Below are 17,998 nucleotides of genomic sequence, written 5' to 3' on the forward strand. Positions count from 1 at the left end.
GAATAAAGAGCGGATTTTTGGGCTAAAAAAGGCCAAAATAGAATTGTTTCATAAATATAATCAGCGATCCTAATCTTCGTTAAAATTTGCATAAGAAATTAGAGTATTTAAAATTAGAAATTTCAATAAGTTGGCAATAATACAGCTTAAATTTTGCTTTATTTCGGGAAATACGTAACAATCTTTTCACGAAAATATATTTAAAATGTTTACGATGATAAATTTTTGTCGCGAAACATCGACTTAATAATTAAGCTCCGCCCCTCGATCTAACAACGAATGAAAAATTCATCGCAATTGAGACGAGGGCGGGTGGGCGGGTTTTGTATTTTGCCTTTTTTCTCTTAATATATGTAACTAGTTTTTGTTATGAAGAAAAGACTATGTATATTAAGAAGAAAATAATGCAAAATATAAGCCCCACCCACCCACCCTATCTCAAATGTGACGATTTTTCTTTGCTCGTCGTTAGTCAAAAGGGGCGGAGCTTAATTGCAAAATCCGTATCTTTCTACAAGAATTGCCATGTAAAACATGTTCTTCAGTGATGGTGTTGCTCAAACAACTATATGTATTAAGTAAAAAAAAAGATAAGCCCCACCCATCCGTCTGGTCTCAACGTGATGAATTTTCCATTCGTTGTCAGACTAAGGGGCGGAGCGTAATTGCAAAATCCATACTTCCTATTTAAACATGCTTTAAGTTTCTTGTTGCGAAAAGAAGACTACAAAAAAAAGGCAAAATATAATTTGAATGAACATCTTCATTTCAGAAATTGGGTCACATTCGATTTTTTGACTTACGTTTCTTAAACTCCTGGATTTTTTACTTTTCGGATTTTCAATTTTTCGTTAAATTTTAGATTTTTCAATTTTTCGTTAAACTTTAAATTTTTCAATTTTTCGACTGTTTTATACTTCGATTTCTCAATTTTTCGACTTTTCGATGATTTAATTTTTCAATTTTTAAAATTCTACATCTTTCGATTTCTCGAGTTTTCAGTTCTTCTATATTTTAACTTTTCATTTTTAAATTTTCGTGTTTTCCAATTTTTTTTTTTAATTTTCCAATTTTTCAATTTTTTCGTTTCTCGATTTATCGAATTCAGATGTTTCGATGTTTAATAATTCTCGATTTATCAATTTTTCAATTTTTAAATTTTCTCCTCGGCTTTGTCGTATTTTCAATTTTTTAGTTTTGGGTTTGTCAATTTTTCGATTTGCCCATTTTTTGATATTTTGGTTTTTCAATTTTTTAAATTCTGGAGTTTCGGTTTCTCGATTTGTCGATTTTGCCTTATTTCGGGATATTCGTAACCAGTCTTTTCACAAAAATATATTTAAAACGTTTACGATTATTAATGTTTGTCGCGAAACATCGACTTTACAATTAAGCTCCGCCCCTCGGTCTGACAACAAATACAAAATTCATCACAATTGAGATGAGGGCGGGTGGGCGGGGTTTGTATTTTGCCTTTTTTTTTAATATTGTACCTAGTTTTATTTTCACGACAAGAAACTGAAAATTTGTTTAAAAGGGTAAATTTGTAGAGAAGTGTGGGGGATAAAATTTACCATTTTAAACATGTTTTCAGTTTTTTGTTTGAAGAAAACACTATGTATATTAAGAAGAAAAAAATACAAAACGTAAGCCCCACCCACCCACCCTATCTAAATTGTGACGATTTTTCTTTGTTCGTCGTTGGTCAAGAGGGGCGGAGCTTAATTGCAAAATCCGTATTTTTCTACAAGAATTACCATGTGAAACATGTTCTTCAGTGATAGTGTTGCTCAAACAACTATATGTATTAAGTAAAAAAAAAGATAAGCCCCACCCATCCGTCTGGATCTCAACGAGATGAATTTTCCATTCGTTGAGAGGCTCAGGGGCGGAGCGTAATTGCAAAATCCATACTTCCTATTTTAAACATGCTTTAAGTTTCTTGTTGCGAAAAGAAAACTACGAAAAAAAGCAAAATATAATTGGAATTAACATTATCATTTCAGAAATTGGGTCACATTCGATTTTTCGACTTACGTTTTTTCGACTCCTGGATTTTTTACTTTTCGGATTTTCAATTTTTCGTTAAACTTTAGATTTTTCAATTATTCGTTAAACTTTAAATTTTTCAATTTTTCGACTGTTTTATACATACTTCGATTTCTCAATTTTTCAATTTTTCGATGTTTTAATTTTTCAATTTTTAAAATTCTAGATCTATAGATTTCTCGAGTTTTCAGTTCTTCTATATTTCAATTTTTCAATTTTCCGAATTTATCAATTTTCGGCTTTGCCAATTTTTCTTTCTTAAAATTTTTCAATTTTTCAATTTGTCCATTTATCGAATTCAGATGTTTCGATCTTTTGATTGTTCAATTCTCGATTTATCAATTTTTCAATTTTTAAATTTTCTCCTCGGCTTTCTCGATTTTTCGATTTTTTAGTTTTGGGTTTGTCAATTTTTCGATTTGCCAATTTTTTGATATTTCGATTTTTCAATTTTTTAAATTCAGGAGCTTATATATATAGGTATACCTACGTAACAATCTTTTCACGAAAATATATTTTAAACGTTCACGATGATAAATGTTTGTCGCGAAACATTGACTTTACAATTAAGCTCCGCCCCTCGGTCTGACACCGAATAAGAATTCATCACAATCGGGATGAGGGCGGGTGGGCGGGTTTTGTATTTTGCCTTTTTTCTCTTAATATATGTAACTAGTTTTCTTTTCACAACAAGAAACTGAAAATGTGTTTAAAAGGGTAATTTTGTAGAGAAGTGTGGAGAATAAAATTTACCATTTTAACATGTTTTCAGTTTCTTGTTGTGAAGAAAAGACTATGTATATTAAGAAGAAAATAATGCAAAATATAAGCCCCACCCACCCACCCAATCTCAATTGTGACGATTTTTCTTTGCACGTCGTTAGTCAAGAGGGGCGGAGCTTCATTGCAAAATGCGTATTTTTCTACAACAATTACCATGTGAAACATGTTCTTCAGTGATGGTGTTGCTCAAACAACCATATGTATTAAGTAAAAAAAAAAGCATAAGCCCCACCCATCCGTCTGGATCTCAACGTGATGAATTTTCCATTCGTTGTCAGACTGAGGGGCGGAGCCTAATTGCAAAATCCATAATTTTAAACATGTTTTAAGTTTCTTGTTGCGAAAAGAAGACTACGAAAAAAGGCAAAATATAATTTAAATTAACACTCATTTCAAAAATTGGGTCACATTCGATTTTCGACTTATTCTTTTTTGGACTCCTGGATTTTTTACTTTTCGGATTTTCAATTTTTCGTTAAATTTTAGATTGTTCAATTTTTCGTTAAACTTTAGATTTTTCAATTTCTCGACTGTTTTATCCTTCGATTTCTCAATATTTTAATTTTTCAATTTTTAAAATTCTAAATGATAAATGTTTGTCGCGAAACATCGACTTTACAATAAAGCTCACCGAATAAGAATTTATCACAATCGGGATGAGGGCGGGTGGGCGGGTTTTGTATTTTGCCTTTTTTCTCTTAATATATGTAACTAGTTTTCTTTTCACGACAAGAAACTGAAAATTTGTTTAAAAGGGTAAATTTATAGAGAAGTGTGGAGAATAAAATTTATCATTTTAACATATTTTTTAATTACAAAATCCATATGTTTCCTGTTTTAAACATGTTTTAAGTTTCTTGTTGCGAAAAAAAGACTACAAAGAAAAAGCAAAATATAATTTGAATTAACGCTTATCATTTCAGAAATTGGGTCACATTCTATTTTCGGACACCTGGATTTTTTATTTTTTGGATTTTTCAATTTTTCGACTGTTTTATACTTCGATTTCTCAATTTTTCGACTTTTCGATGTTTTAATTTTTCAATTTTTAAAATTCTAGATCTATAGATTTCTCGAGTTTTCAGTTCTTCTATATTCCAATTTTTCAATTTTCCGAATTTATCAATTTTCGGCTTTGCCAATTTTTCTTTCTTAAAATTTTCCAATTTTTCAATTTTTTGATTTCTCGAATTATCGAATTCAGATGTTTCGATGTTTCCATTGTTCAATTCTCGATTATCAGTTTTTCAATTTTTAAATATTCTCCTCGGCTTTCTCGGTTTTTCGATTTTTTAGTTTTAAGTTTGTCAATTTTTCGATTTGCTCATTTTTTGATATTTCGATTTTTCAATTTTTTAAATTCTGGAATTTCGATTTCTCTATTTGTCGATTTTGCCTTATTTCGGGATATACGTAACAATCTTTTCACGAAAATATATTTAAAACGTTCACGACGATAAATGTTTGTCGCGAAACGTCGACTTTACAATTAAGCTCCGCCCCTCGGTCTGACAACGAATGAAAAATTCGTCACAAATGAGATGGGGGCGGGTGGGCGGGTTTTGTATTTTACCTTTTTTCTGTTAATATATGTAACTAGTTTTCTTTTCACGACAAGAAACTGAAAATGTGTTTAAAAGGGTAAATTTGTAGAGAAGTGTGGGGAATAAAATTTACCATTTTAACATGTTTTCAGTTTCTTGTTGTGAAGAAAAGACTATGTATATTAAGAAGGAAATAATGCTAAATATAAGCCCCACCCACCCACCCTATCTCAATTGTGACGATTTTTCTTTGTTCGTCGTTAGTCAAGAGGGGCGGAGCTTAATTGCAAAATCCGTATTTTTCTACAATAATTACCATGTGAAACATGTTCTTCAGTGATGTTGTTGCTCAAACAACTATATGTATTAAGTAAAAATAAGATAAGCCCCACCCATCCGTCTGGATCTCAACGTGAAGAATTTTCCATTCGTTGTCAGACTGAGGGGCGGAGCCTAATTGCAACATCCATGTTTCCTGTTTTAAACATGTTTTAAGTTTCTTGTTGCGAAAAGAAGACTACAAAAAAACGCAAAATATAATTTGAATTAACGTTATCATTTCAGAAATTGGGTCATATTCGATTTTTCGACTTCACGATTTTTGGACTCCTGGATTTTTTACTTTTTGGATTTTCAATTTTTCCTTAAACTTAAGATTTTTCAATTTTTCGACTGTTTTATACTTCGATTTCTCAAATTTTCTACTTTTCGATGTTTTAATTTTTCAATTTTTAAAATTCTAGATCTTTCGATTTCTCGAGTTTTCAGTTCTTCTATATTTCAATTTTTCAATTTTCCGAATTTTTAAATTTTCGGCTTTTCCAATTTTTCTTTCTTAAAATTTTCCAATTTTTCAATTTTTCGATTTCTCGATTTGTCGATTTTGCCTTATTTCGGGATATACGTAACAATCTTTTCACGAAAATATATTTAAAACGTTTACGATGATAAATTTTTGTCGCGAAACATCGACTTTGCAGTTAAGCTCCTCCCCTCGATCTGACAACAAATAAAAAATTCATCACAATTGAGACAAGGGCGGGTGGGCGGGGTTTGTATTTTGCCTTTTTTTTTAATATGTGTACCTAGTTTTATTTTCACGACAAGAAACTGAAAATTTGTTTAAAAGGGTAAATTTGTAGAGAAGTGTGGGGGATATAATTTACCATTTTAAACATGTTTTCAGTTTTTTGTTTGAAGAAAACACTATGTATATTAAGAAGAAAAAAAAACAAAACGTAAGCCTCACCCACCCACCCTATCTAAATTGTGACGATTTTTCTTTGTTCGTCGTTGGTCAAGAGGGGCCGAGCTTAATTGCAAAATCCGTATTTTTCTACAAGAATTACCATGTGAAACATGTTCTTCAGTGATAGTGTTGCTCAAACAACTATATGTATTAAGTAAAAAAAAAAAGATAAACCCCACCCATCCCTCTGGATCTCAACGAGATGAATTTTCCATTCGTTGACAGACTAAGGGGCGGAGCGTAATTGCAAAATCCATACTTCCTATTTTAAACATGCTTTAAGTTTCTTGTTGCGAAAAGAAAACTACGAAAAAAAAGCAAAATATAATTGGAATTAACATTATCACTTCAGAAATTGGGTCACATTCGATTTTTCGACTTACGTTTTTTCGACTCCTGGATTTTTTACTTTTCGGATTTTCAATTTTTCGTTAAACTTTAGATTTTTCAATTATTCATTAAACTTTAAATTTTTCAATTTTTCGACTGTTTTATACATACTTCGATTTCTCAATTTTTCAATTTTTCGATGTTTTAATTTTTCAATTTTTAAAATTCTAGATCTATAGATTTCTCGAGTTTTCAGTTCTTCTATATTTCAATTTTTCAATTTTCCGAATTTATCAATTTTCGGCTTTGCCAATTTTTCTTTCTTAAAATTTTTCAATTTTTCAATTTGTCCATTTATCGAATTCAGATGTTTCGATGTTTTGATTGTTCAATTCTCGATTTATCAGTTTTTCAATTTTTAAATTTTCTCCTCGGCTTTCTCGATTTTTCGATTTTTTAGTTTTGGGTTTGTCAATTTTTCGATTTGCCCATTTTTTGATATTTCGATTTTTCAATTTTTTAAATTCTGGAGTTTTGATTTCTCGATTTGTCGATTTTGCCTTATTTCGGGATATACGTAACAATCTTTTCATGAAAATATATTTAAAACGTTCACGATGATAAATTTTTGTCGCGAAACATCGACTTTACAATTAAGCTCCGCCCCTCGATCTAACAACGAATGAAAAATTCATCACAATTGAGATGGGCGGGTGGGCGGGTTTTGTATTTTGCCTTTTTTCTCTTAATATATGTAACTAGTTTTCTTTTCAAGACAAGAAACTGAAAATGTGTTTAAAAGGGTAAATTTTTAGAGAAGTGTGGAGAATAAAATTTACCATTTTAACATGTTTTCAGTTTCTTGTTGTGAAGAAAAGACTATATATATTTAGAAGAAAATAATGCAAAATATAAGCCCCACCCACCCACCCTATCTCAATTGTGACAATTTTTCTTTGCTCGTCGTTAGTCAAAAGGGGCGGAGCTTAATTGCGAAATCCGTATTTTTTTACAAGAATTACCATGTGAAACATGTTCTTCAGTGATGGTGTTGCTTAAACAACTATATGTATTAAGTAAAAAAAAGATAAGCCCCACCCATCCGTCTGGATCTCAACGTGATGAATTTTCCATTCGTTGTCAGACTGAGGGGCGGAGCCTAATTGCAAAATCCATGTTTCCTGTTTTAAACATGTTTTAAGTTTCATGTTGCGAAAAGAAGACTACGAAAAAAAGTCAAAATATAATTTGACTTAACACTTATCATTTCAGAAATTGGGTCACATTCGATTTTTGGACTCCTGGATTTTTTACTTTTTGGATTTTTCAATTTTTCGACTGTTTTATACTTCGATTTCTCAAATTTTCGACTTTTCGATGTTTTAATTTTTCAATTTTTAAAATTCTAGATCTTTCGATTTCTCGAGTTTTCAGTTTTTCTATATTTCAATTTTTCAATTTCTCGATTTATCGAATTCAGATGTTTCGATGTTTTGATTGTTCAATTCTCGATTTATCAATTTTTCAATTTTTAAATTGTCTCCTAGACTTTCTCCATTTTTCGATTTTTTAGTTCTAAGTTTGCCAATTTTTCGATTTGCCCATTTTTTGATATTTCTATTATTCAATTTTTTAAATTCTGGAGTTTCGATTTCTCGATTTGTCGATTTTGCCTTATTTCGGAATATATGTAACAATCTTTTCACGAAAATATATTTAAAACATTTACGATGATAAATTTTTGTCGCGAAACATCGACTTTTCAGTTAAGCTCCTCCCTTCAACTCACGACGAATAAGAAAATTCATCACAATTGAGATGAGGGCGGGTGGGCGGGGTTTGTATTTTGCCATTTTTTTCTTAATATGTGCACCTAGTTTTATTTTCACGACAAGAAACTGAAAATGTGTTTAAAAGAGTAAATTTGTAGAGAAGTGTGGGGGATAAAATTTACCATTTTTACATGTTGTCAGTTTCTTGTTGTGAAGAAAAGACTAAGCATATTAAGAAGAAAAAAATATTAAAGATAAGCCCCACCCACCCACCCTTTCTCAATTGCAACGATTTTTCTTTGTTCGTCGTTAGTCAAGAGGGGCGGAGCTTAATTGCAAATTCCTTATTTTTCTAAAAAATTACCATGTGAAACATGTTCTTCAGTGATGGTGTTGGTCAAAGAACTGTATGTATTAGGTAAAAAAATATATAAGCCCCACCCATCCGTCTGGATCTCAATCATGATGAATTTTCCATTCGTTGTCAGACTGAGTAATTGCAAAATCCATTTTTCCTGTTTTAAGCATGTTTTAAGTTTCCAAGAAGACTATGAAAAAAATTGGACGAAAGTTGTTTCGACAGAACTTCCCTCGTTCCTGAAGTCAATGAAACATATCCAGTATTTTCGAATGGGCGTATCCTCAGAGGCGTCCGTCATCGTTTCTCTGTCATAGTTAACTTTTCTACCTGTCCCTCTTTAGTTTAGTGTCTAACAGTGACCAGTTCACTTAATTGTATGTTTCCCTGTGTTATTGTTTGTGATTTAAAAAAATTAATTTAAAAACCACCCCCTTCTGAAGTGTGCATGTTACGCTACTGACTGACAGTCCGTTGTCAGATTCTGTTGACTCACCAAGTTGAACTTAAAATAATCCATCTCTAACAACCCTTGTCCTTCAATATTTGGTAATAGCAATTTGACGCTCAAGTGTTTATTTATATTTATACATCGAAAAAATATCACAACAGAAAAATGTTCTGAATATTATAATTCTTATTTTATCTTAGTTATTATACATATATTTGTTTGCTTAAATGGTAGTAGACTTCTAAAATACAACGATATTTTACGTGAACTTTGGACACTAAGTACATAGGGTAAAGTCAGGAGAGTTGGACCACCTTTTAAATAACTCACTATAATTCTTTTATTTAACAACTTAAAAAATTATAAAATTTACAAGAACATAGCTGAACATTTATTCTTTAAGGTACAAGTAATTTTTTTGTTCCAACACAATATGATAATCCATCAAAAAAAAAATGGTAAACGCTTGCAACGGTCCAACTATCCTGTCAAGGGTAGGACAGTCGGACCATTTTAGGTGTGCTAGATAAACCACCAAATTTTTACTTTTTCTTTTTGTTAATAGTCTTTCCACAGGTTTGACAAATGGTCTCATAGCTCGTACATCCCTCGTGTAACCATCTTTTGCATAGTACACATTATTGAATCCAAAAAAGAAGCCAACCATATTTTGCCCGTTATAGCTAAAAATTAATAGCCATAGAGATGCAATACAAATCTACCTTGCGTTGGTTTTTCGTGTGTAATTGCTTGGCATTTTCTAAAAAATGGAACATAAGTCTATCTCTCCGTCACACCGTTGGACCATCTATCCTTTTATGTTAGGACAGATGGACCACTACATTGCGGCACAACTAGGTGACAAAATCACGTAAAGTGAGGTTAAAATCAAAGACAAAGCTTCTATTAATTGCACTATCTATAACTTTTATATGCAAACTTACCAGACTTCCAACAAACGTTATCGCAAACTAAGCGGCTGAAATTTCAGGCCCGCAAGAAAATTTTAATGTTGAATAACGCAAGACGCTTAATTGAAACAAAAGTATTTTCACATGTCCCGACATGAATACAGATAAATGCAACTGTATTTCGCGGGAAATTTAAATTGTTGCAATAGATTCAGAGTTATTGCTAATGGACCGTCTCTCCCACTGGTCCAACTCTCCTGACTTTACCCTACTTAGTGTCCAAATGGCTGCATTAATACATATTAATGCAGCCATATTATTTAACTACACAGATCGCTACGTAGAAAACGATGATCTCCGTAGACAACATTTTTTGTCTCTAGAAAAAATAAATTTCCATTCAGTTTCATGTCGATTTCAGTGTAGATAAGCCCTGAAAAAGTCAAAGTTTGATCTTAATTAGTGTAAAATTCGTCCGGCCGTAACTCTTCGCTTCCATCAATTTTTTTGTAACTTCCTCTCCGCTTTAATTTCGACGGCCACCTGTTGTAGATAGCCCAGTTCTGCTTAACGCACCGGACAAATTAGTATCATTGTATTTAAATCGAAAAATTCAAGTAGAGCATATGCAGCTCTCCAACAAAACAACATTATCGCTCACAATGTCGGCCTGTATTTAATAGTCTTCCATTGTAGCAATTCGATCTAACAAATGAGAGGCGATATTGAAATCTTTACAAGTCGGTTTCGAACGCTCCGTCAAAGAAAAGGATATTGTAGTAATTACCGCTTCGATTATCGCTCGGCTCTTCGATTTTCGACATTTTCTGCTTAAGCTGCGACCCCACGTATCGATTTTCCCGGATTAACTCGCCGTTATTCATTGACATCGTTTATATCGACAGACTTAATCCGCGTAATCCATTCATGACTGTTTACAGTGTTAGAAGAGTCGAAATTAAAAACTGCCCCTCTCGATCTGATTTTAATTAAATTATTTGACGGACGTGTTTGTTAGTTCTGGGCTTATGCAAGGATTTTCTTGCGTCGGGGAGGGCGAACGAGACGGGGGTGTGTGATAGATTGTCACATTAAAGAGTTATTAAGGCGAGATTTTACTGTTGTGTTTTGCCAGCCGACTAATGAATTCTAAACCGAATCTAATAACGGCGTTCTTATAACCATATCGCCGCCGATGAAAAGGGCCTGAATTCTATTAGCTTAATCAAAGGCGAAGGGCACAGGACACGTTTTTCATCACTAAAGAGCGAATCGTAGGGCAAATGTCTTCTCATTTTGGTTGTAGGCAAATGCATGAAAGTTGTATATATGTAAATGTGTATTTGAAAAAATTAACACCGATTTACAGACCTCGACATAATCTGTCTGTTGCTTTTCTAGGAAGAGCTTTGATGTGTTAAATACACCAAGCCCTCCTACAACTTTCCTTTTGAATTCTCTTCCTGTATCCTGTTCGTGTTGGGTTTTCGTAAAATAAAGTTCAAAAATGTAAAAGTGTTTTAAAAATTGTTTATCATTTGGTATTTTCTGCTAATTTAAAAAATTGTTCTGTAAAGTCCGTGAGAAAATTCTAAGTATAAATTATTAACGTTAATCAAAATTGACGTCACGCCAAAATTTTGCTGAATAGTCTTTGCCTTTAATTTTTTCTTAATATACATATTATTTTTTTAATAACACGATACTCAAAAACATGTCTTACATGGTAATTTCTTGTAAAGAAATAATAACGATTTTGCAATTAAATTCCGTTCCCTTGGCTATCGACGATTTAAAAAAAAACACAGTCATTTTGAATAATGGAAGTTTAATTGATTTCATGTATTCAACACCAAGTGGTGAATTAAAATATGGTGAAATATTGAAAATAAAAGTTAAATTATGAAGGGCTATATTTTCTACATTTGGGCCCAGAATTTTTTAAATTATTTTTTCTCTTTTTTTTAAATGGAAAAATCTGAAAATTGATAAATTGAAAACTCGAGAAATTGCAAAATCTAAAAACTGAAACATCTAAAAGTTGGAAAGTGGGAAAAACTGAAACATTTAAAAATGAAAACTCAAAAAAAGCTCTTAAAATTGAAGAAACAAAAAAAAACGAAAAAGTGTAAAAAAAAATTGAGACTGAACAAAAAAAAATAATAAAAAATTGGAATATTGAAAAATTGTAATTGTAAAATTGTAAAAAAAATAATATAAACAACCGAAACTAAAAATCCAAAATCGAAACTTTGAAGAAATAAAAAATTAAATTTAAAAAAATTGAAATTTAAAAAATATAAAAACAAAAAATTGAAAATCGAAATCGAAACATTGAAACATCGAATCACTGAAAAAATAAACCGAAGCGAAAATTGAGAAAATGAAAAATTGAAAAATCCAAAATTTCAAAAATTAAAAATTGAAAACTCATGAAATTGCAAATCAAAAAATTACAAAATCTATAAACTGAAACATCTAAAAGTTTAAAAGTCGGAAATCTAAACATTTAAAAATGAAAACTGGTAAAAACCACCCGAAATTGAAGAAACAAAAAAATACAAAATTGTAAACTGAAAAATTGAAAAAATTGAGATTAAACAAAAAAAAATATAAAATTGGAACATTGAAGAATTAAGAAATTGTAGGAATGACGAAAATAAAAAGCAAAACCAAAAATCCCAAATTGAAAATTCGAGGAAATGAAAAATTAAAGATTCAAAAACTGAAAATTTAAAAATTGAAAATTCCAGAAATTTTAAAACGAAATATTGCAAAATCCAAAGATTGAAAAAAATACAAAATTGAAATATCGAAATCGAAAAATTTTAAATATTAAAGTTGAAAAAGCAAAAAATTATAATAAAATCTAAACATTGAAAAACCGAATAATCGAAAAAATTGAAGAAATGAAAAACTGAAAAATCTAAAAATTGAAAAATTAAAAATTGAAAACTCATGAAATTGCAAATTGAAAAACTGGGACATCTAAAACTTGGAAAACTGAAACATTTAAAAATGAAAACTCGAAGAAAAAACTAAAATTGAGGAAACACAAAAAATAAAAAATTGAAAATCAAAAAATTAACTCAAGAAATTGCAAATCGAACAACTGAAACATCTAAAAGTTAGAAAGTCGGAAAACTGAAACATTTTAAAATGAAAACTCGAAAAAAAAATCTATAGTTGAGGAAATAAAACAAAAATAAAAAATTTTAAATCGAAAAATTCGAAAAATTGAGATCCAACAAAAAAATATATAAAATTGAGAGAACATTAATAAATTTAGAAATTGTAAAAATAAATAAAATAAAACACCAAAACCAAAAATCGCAAATCGAAATGGTAAATCGAAATATTGCAAAATCTAAAAATTGAAGAAAGAAAAAAATCGAAATCGAAAAATTAAAAATATCAAAACTGAAAAACAAAATATTATAAAATCGAAACACTGACAAAATAAACCGAAGCGAAGAATTGAGGAAATGAAAGATTGATTAAATCTAAAATTTCAAAAATTAAAAATTGAAAACTCATGAAATTGCAAATCTTAAATTTTCAGTTTTTGAATTTTTCATTTTTCATTTCCTCAAATTTTTAATTGTCATTGATTTTTGGTTTCGGTTTTTATTTTCTTCATTCTTACAATTTCTTAATTCTTCAATATTACAATTTTATAATTTTTTTTTGTTTAATCTCAATTTTTTCAATTTTTCAGTTTACAATTTTGTATTTTTTTGTTTCTTCAATTTTAGGTGGTTTTTTCGAGTTTTCATTTTTAAATGTTTCAGTTTTCTGACTTTTAAACTTTTAAATGTTTCTGTTTTATAGATTTTGTAATTTAAACAGTCCTCAACCACGTGTTCTAGAGTTGGTACCTGATTTTTTCAGCACCCTGTAGAACCCCTGTATTTTATTATTTCATCTTCTTCTACCGGGTGGTCAAAAAATCATAGATAAACTCGATGATACGCTGTTGAGAAACCAATGAAAAACTCGAAAAAATGTTTAAAAAAATCCCTTTTTTTCTCGTTTTCCATTTTTGAGTTTTCAGTTTCATTGGAAGATCGAAAAATTGAAAAATTAAATACCGAGAAATTAAAAAATTATTAATTCAAAAATCAAAAATAAAAAAATTGAATAATCGAATAAATGAGAAAGTTTTAAAATCAATTAACTGACAATTGCAAAAAATGTAAAATAGTAAAATTGAAAATGTGAAACAATTTTAAAATTATTATTATTGCAATGAAGACTAGAAAAATTGTAAATCAAAAAGTGAGAAACGAAAAATTAAAAATCTAGAATTGTTTTTCCATTTTCTTTCATTTTTCAATTTTTCCACCTTCCACTTCATAATTTTGGGTTTTTTCAACTTTAATTTTTTCAGTTTCTTAATTTTGGCTTTTTCGATTTTTCAGTTTTTCGTTTCCCCAATTTTGTCACAATTTTTCGTTTATTCAATTTTTCATATTTTCAATCTTTGATTTTTCAATTTTTTAATTTTTCAGTTTTGCAAATTTTTTGATTTCGCAATTATCCGATTTTCAATATTTTAATTTTTAAGTTTGTCAACTGTTGGTGTTTGGATTTTTCAGTTTTTCGTTTCTTCAATTTTCAAGTTCTCGATTTCCAATTTTTATGTTTTAATAATTTTTGGTTTTTTCATTTTTGATTTTTCAGTTTTACAATTTTGCAATTTTTCCATTTTTTTTATTCGAAAAGTTGAAAAATCAAAAAATTAATACATTGAAAAAATCGAGAAACTTAAAATCGAAAAATTGGAGAGGAAAAACGAATCAAATCGAAAAATTGGAAAACCCAAAAATTCTAAAATCGTCAAAATTCCAAAGTTGAAAAGATCGAAAAATTGAAAAATTAAATATCGAGAAATTCAAAAATCAAAAAACTGAAAAATCGAATAAATGAAAAAGTTTTAAAATGAAATAACTGAGAAATGGAAAAATTCTAAAATAGTAACACTGAAAGAGTGAAAATTTTAAAAATTGTTATTACATAATACATATTTACAACGAAAATTAGAAAATCTGTAAATCAAAAATTAAAATTGAAGAAACGAAAAATTAAACCTAAAAATTGAAAAACCGAAAAATTTAAAAAATAAAGAAAATAAACCCAAACGAAAAATTTAGGAAATAAAAAATTTTGCCGAATAAATCCCACCTTTGGAGCCTCTAGTGTCTTTCCTTATAATAATTTAGTTAAATTTCTTAGAAGATACGTCATTTATTAAAATCAGTCTTATCTTAGCAGGTACTAGCCCCACCCGCCCGCCCTCTCTTTTCTTAGAGGGTATCTCATTTGCCAAAATCACTCTTATCTTGGCAGGAACTAGCCCCGCCCACCCACCCTCTCTTTTCTTAGAGGATATCTCATTTGCCAAAATTAGTTTCACGAAAATTCACGTGATAATTTTTCAATTTAACGTCATCGACGTACCAGGCGGAATGAGTAAATAAATTTCAATTCACATTTTACTAAAATTTCCAAAACATCCTTCTCGAGCTTCTAAAATAAATCATAAAAATGTCATAATAAATAAGAATAAGTAATAAGTTTTAAAATCAAATATGTAATTGACAAATGGAAAAAATGTAAAATAATAAAATTGAAAATGTGAAAAATTTTTTAGAAATTATTATTATTACATACTTACCATGAAAACTAGAAAAATTGTAAATCAAAAAATCTAAAATTGTTTTTTTCATTTTCTTCCGTTTTTCAATTTTTCCACCATTCAGTGTTTCGGTTTCTTAATTTTGGCTTTTTCAATTTTTCAGTTTTCCAATTTTTCGTTCACTCAATTTTGTCACAATTTTTCGTTTTTTTTCCTTCCTTTATTTTTTCAATGTTTCTTTCGATTTTACAATCTTTTGTTTATTCAATTTTTCAAATTTTCAAGCTTTGGGTTTTTTTCCAATTTCTTTGATTTCCAATTTATATTTTTTCTCGATTTTCATTTTTGAGTTTTCAGTTTTTCCATTTTTTTGTTTCGAAAAGTTGGAAAATTAGGAAATTGAAAAAACGAGAAATTACAAAATCGAAAAAATGAATGAATCGGAAAATTGGAATAAAAAAAAAACGAATCGAATCGAAAAATTGGAAAATCCAATGCTGGAAAATCGTAAAATTACAGAATTCGTCAAAATTCCAAAGTCGAAAAACAGTAACATTGGAAGATCGAAAAATTGAAAAATTAAATACCGAGAAATTAAAAAATTATTAATTCAAAAATCAAAAAATTGATTAATCGAATAAATGAGAAAGTTTTAAAATCAATTAATTGGAAAAACTGTAAAATAGTAAAATTGAAAATGTGAAAAAAACTTAAAAGTATTATTATTACAATGAAGGCTAGAAAAATTGTAAATCAAAAAGTGTGAAACGAAAAATTAAAAATCTAAAATTGTTTTTCCATTTTCTTTCATTTTTCAATTTTTCCACCTTCCACTTCATAATTTTGGGTGTTTTCAACTTTAATTTCTTCTGTTTCTTAATTTTGGCTTTTTCGATTTTTCAGTTTTCGTCTCTTCAATTTTCAAGTTCTCGATTTCCAATTTTTATATTTTAATAATTTTTGGTTTTTTCATTTTTGATTTTTCAGCTTTACAATTTTGCAATTTTTCCAATTTTTTTGATTCGAAAAGTCGAAAAATCAAAAAATTAAAACACTGAAAAACTAAAAATCTTGGAACTTGGAGAAGAAAAACGAATCAAATCGAAAAATTGGAAAACCCAAAAATTCTAAAATCGTCAAAATTCCAAAGTTGAAGCGGAGCTTCTAAAATAAATCATAAAAATGTAAATAAATAATAAAAAATAAAAACAATTAATTAATTAACACTCTTTTAATATGATCTACATATACAGGCTGTTCCAAAAATGACAGATAAGCTCGAGGTATGTTGTTAAAACGACTAAAGAATTCGAAAAAATGGTTAAAAAAATTCCTTAAACCAAATTTTTGAAAATATTAAACTTCAAAGTTGAAGATTTAACTTCGTAATTCTGATTTGTTTCAATTATTAAATATTAAATATTTATTGAAGCCAATATATGTATGATTTTACACATAATATAGCGAGTCAAATTTGAAATACAATAAAAAACTTATATTGATACATCTCAAACATACGTAAAAAGAAAAACAATAAATGCGATATTAAGAGATTTCGAAATTTTGTGAAAAAAGAATGGTTCGTATGTAAAAAATGAGATCTGGTTCTTGAATTCTTTAATAGACAGTCAAATAATTAGTTGTTAATAATTTAATATCTACTAGTGAATTTTTCAATTTTGAAGTTTAATATTTTTAAAAATTTGATTCTGGGATTTTTAACCATTTTTTCGAGTTCTTCGGAGCCTTCTTACCGTCATTTTTGGAACTGTTTCTGGTTTTTATTCCGTTGGGAGTTTTTTTTAATGCTTCTGGTCTTCACTATTTCATCTTGTGTAAATACTGTTTCTATATTTTTTAATTTTCTATTTTTTGATATTTCCGTTTTTTGTGTATCTACATATTTGCTTATAAAAAAATATATCAGATTGCTAATTAATTATTCTAACCTCAAAACCCACTTTTTAATGTGAAATTCACAGAACCAAATTATCAAACATCAAAACATTGACTTCTTACAAAGCCATTATCCATTTTTTGATTTGATTTAACCTGACCTGACCTGACATGACCTGACCTGACCTGAGATGATATGACTTGACTTAAGCTAACCTAAGCTGCGATCCTATATTCTATAACTCTATAAGCTGCAAAACGTTAAGAAATGATGAAATTACATATCAATCAAAATCCCCACTTTACACATACCTCACTTATCTAATGCTCAAGAAAATAATATAATAATAAATTTTCGTACAAGTATTATTATATTACAAAATAAACAGATTAATTTCTTCATAATTCATTTGCAACATGGAATATCTCCTCCAAGATAAATCACTAATGGCTGACTCTTCCTCGACCCAAATACCCCTCCTGAATTAAAAACCGTAAACACATGCAAATCCGCAGTGATTAATCGGCTATGTTCGCACCCTTTATTGAACATGCCATTTACAAGAAAAGCTGCTATCGGCTATAATCTCGTAAACCTGTTACAGGAAACTAAGCTCTACCTACTTTCAATCAAAGTCGGATTACTGCAAAAGCTCTGTAAATATGAACGTAATCACTCCGCAATTATTGCCCTCCCCGTCGTCCTCCTTTCCGAAAAAAACTCCTCGCTCTGAAAAACAATACACAAATAAAAACACCATCCTTCTTTGCGAGCATCTTAATATATCGGTGACGATAAAAACAAATGACAATTCACTTATGAGTAAATTGAATAGTGGACGCTGGAGCGTAATATAGGAACCCCCTGCGGAGCGCCCTTGGTAGCCAGTGGCGTAGTCATAAATTTATATAAAGACGGTCGATCTTGCACAAAAATAAAACAATTTATTTAACGGACCTTATTTATCTTTAATGCCGGTTAATAGCCCTCGGTCTGTCTCGAGCACCCTGGAAAAC

The sequence above is a fragment of the Zophobas morio genome, unplaced genomic scaffold (assembly GCF_036711695.1).
Source record: "Zophobas morio isolate AGI-343-1 ecotype UQ-CSIRO unplaced genomic scaffold, CSIRO_AGI_Zmor_V1 ptg000022l, whole genome shotgun sequence".
Classification (NCBI taxonomy): Eukaryota; Metazoa; Arthropoda; class Insecta; order Coleoptera; family Tenebrionidae; genus Zophobas; species Zophobas morio.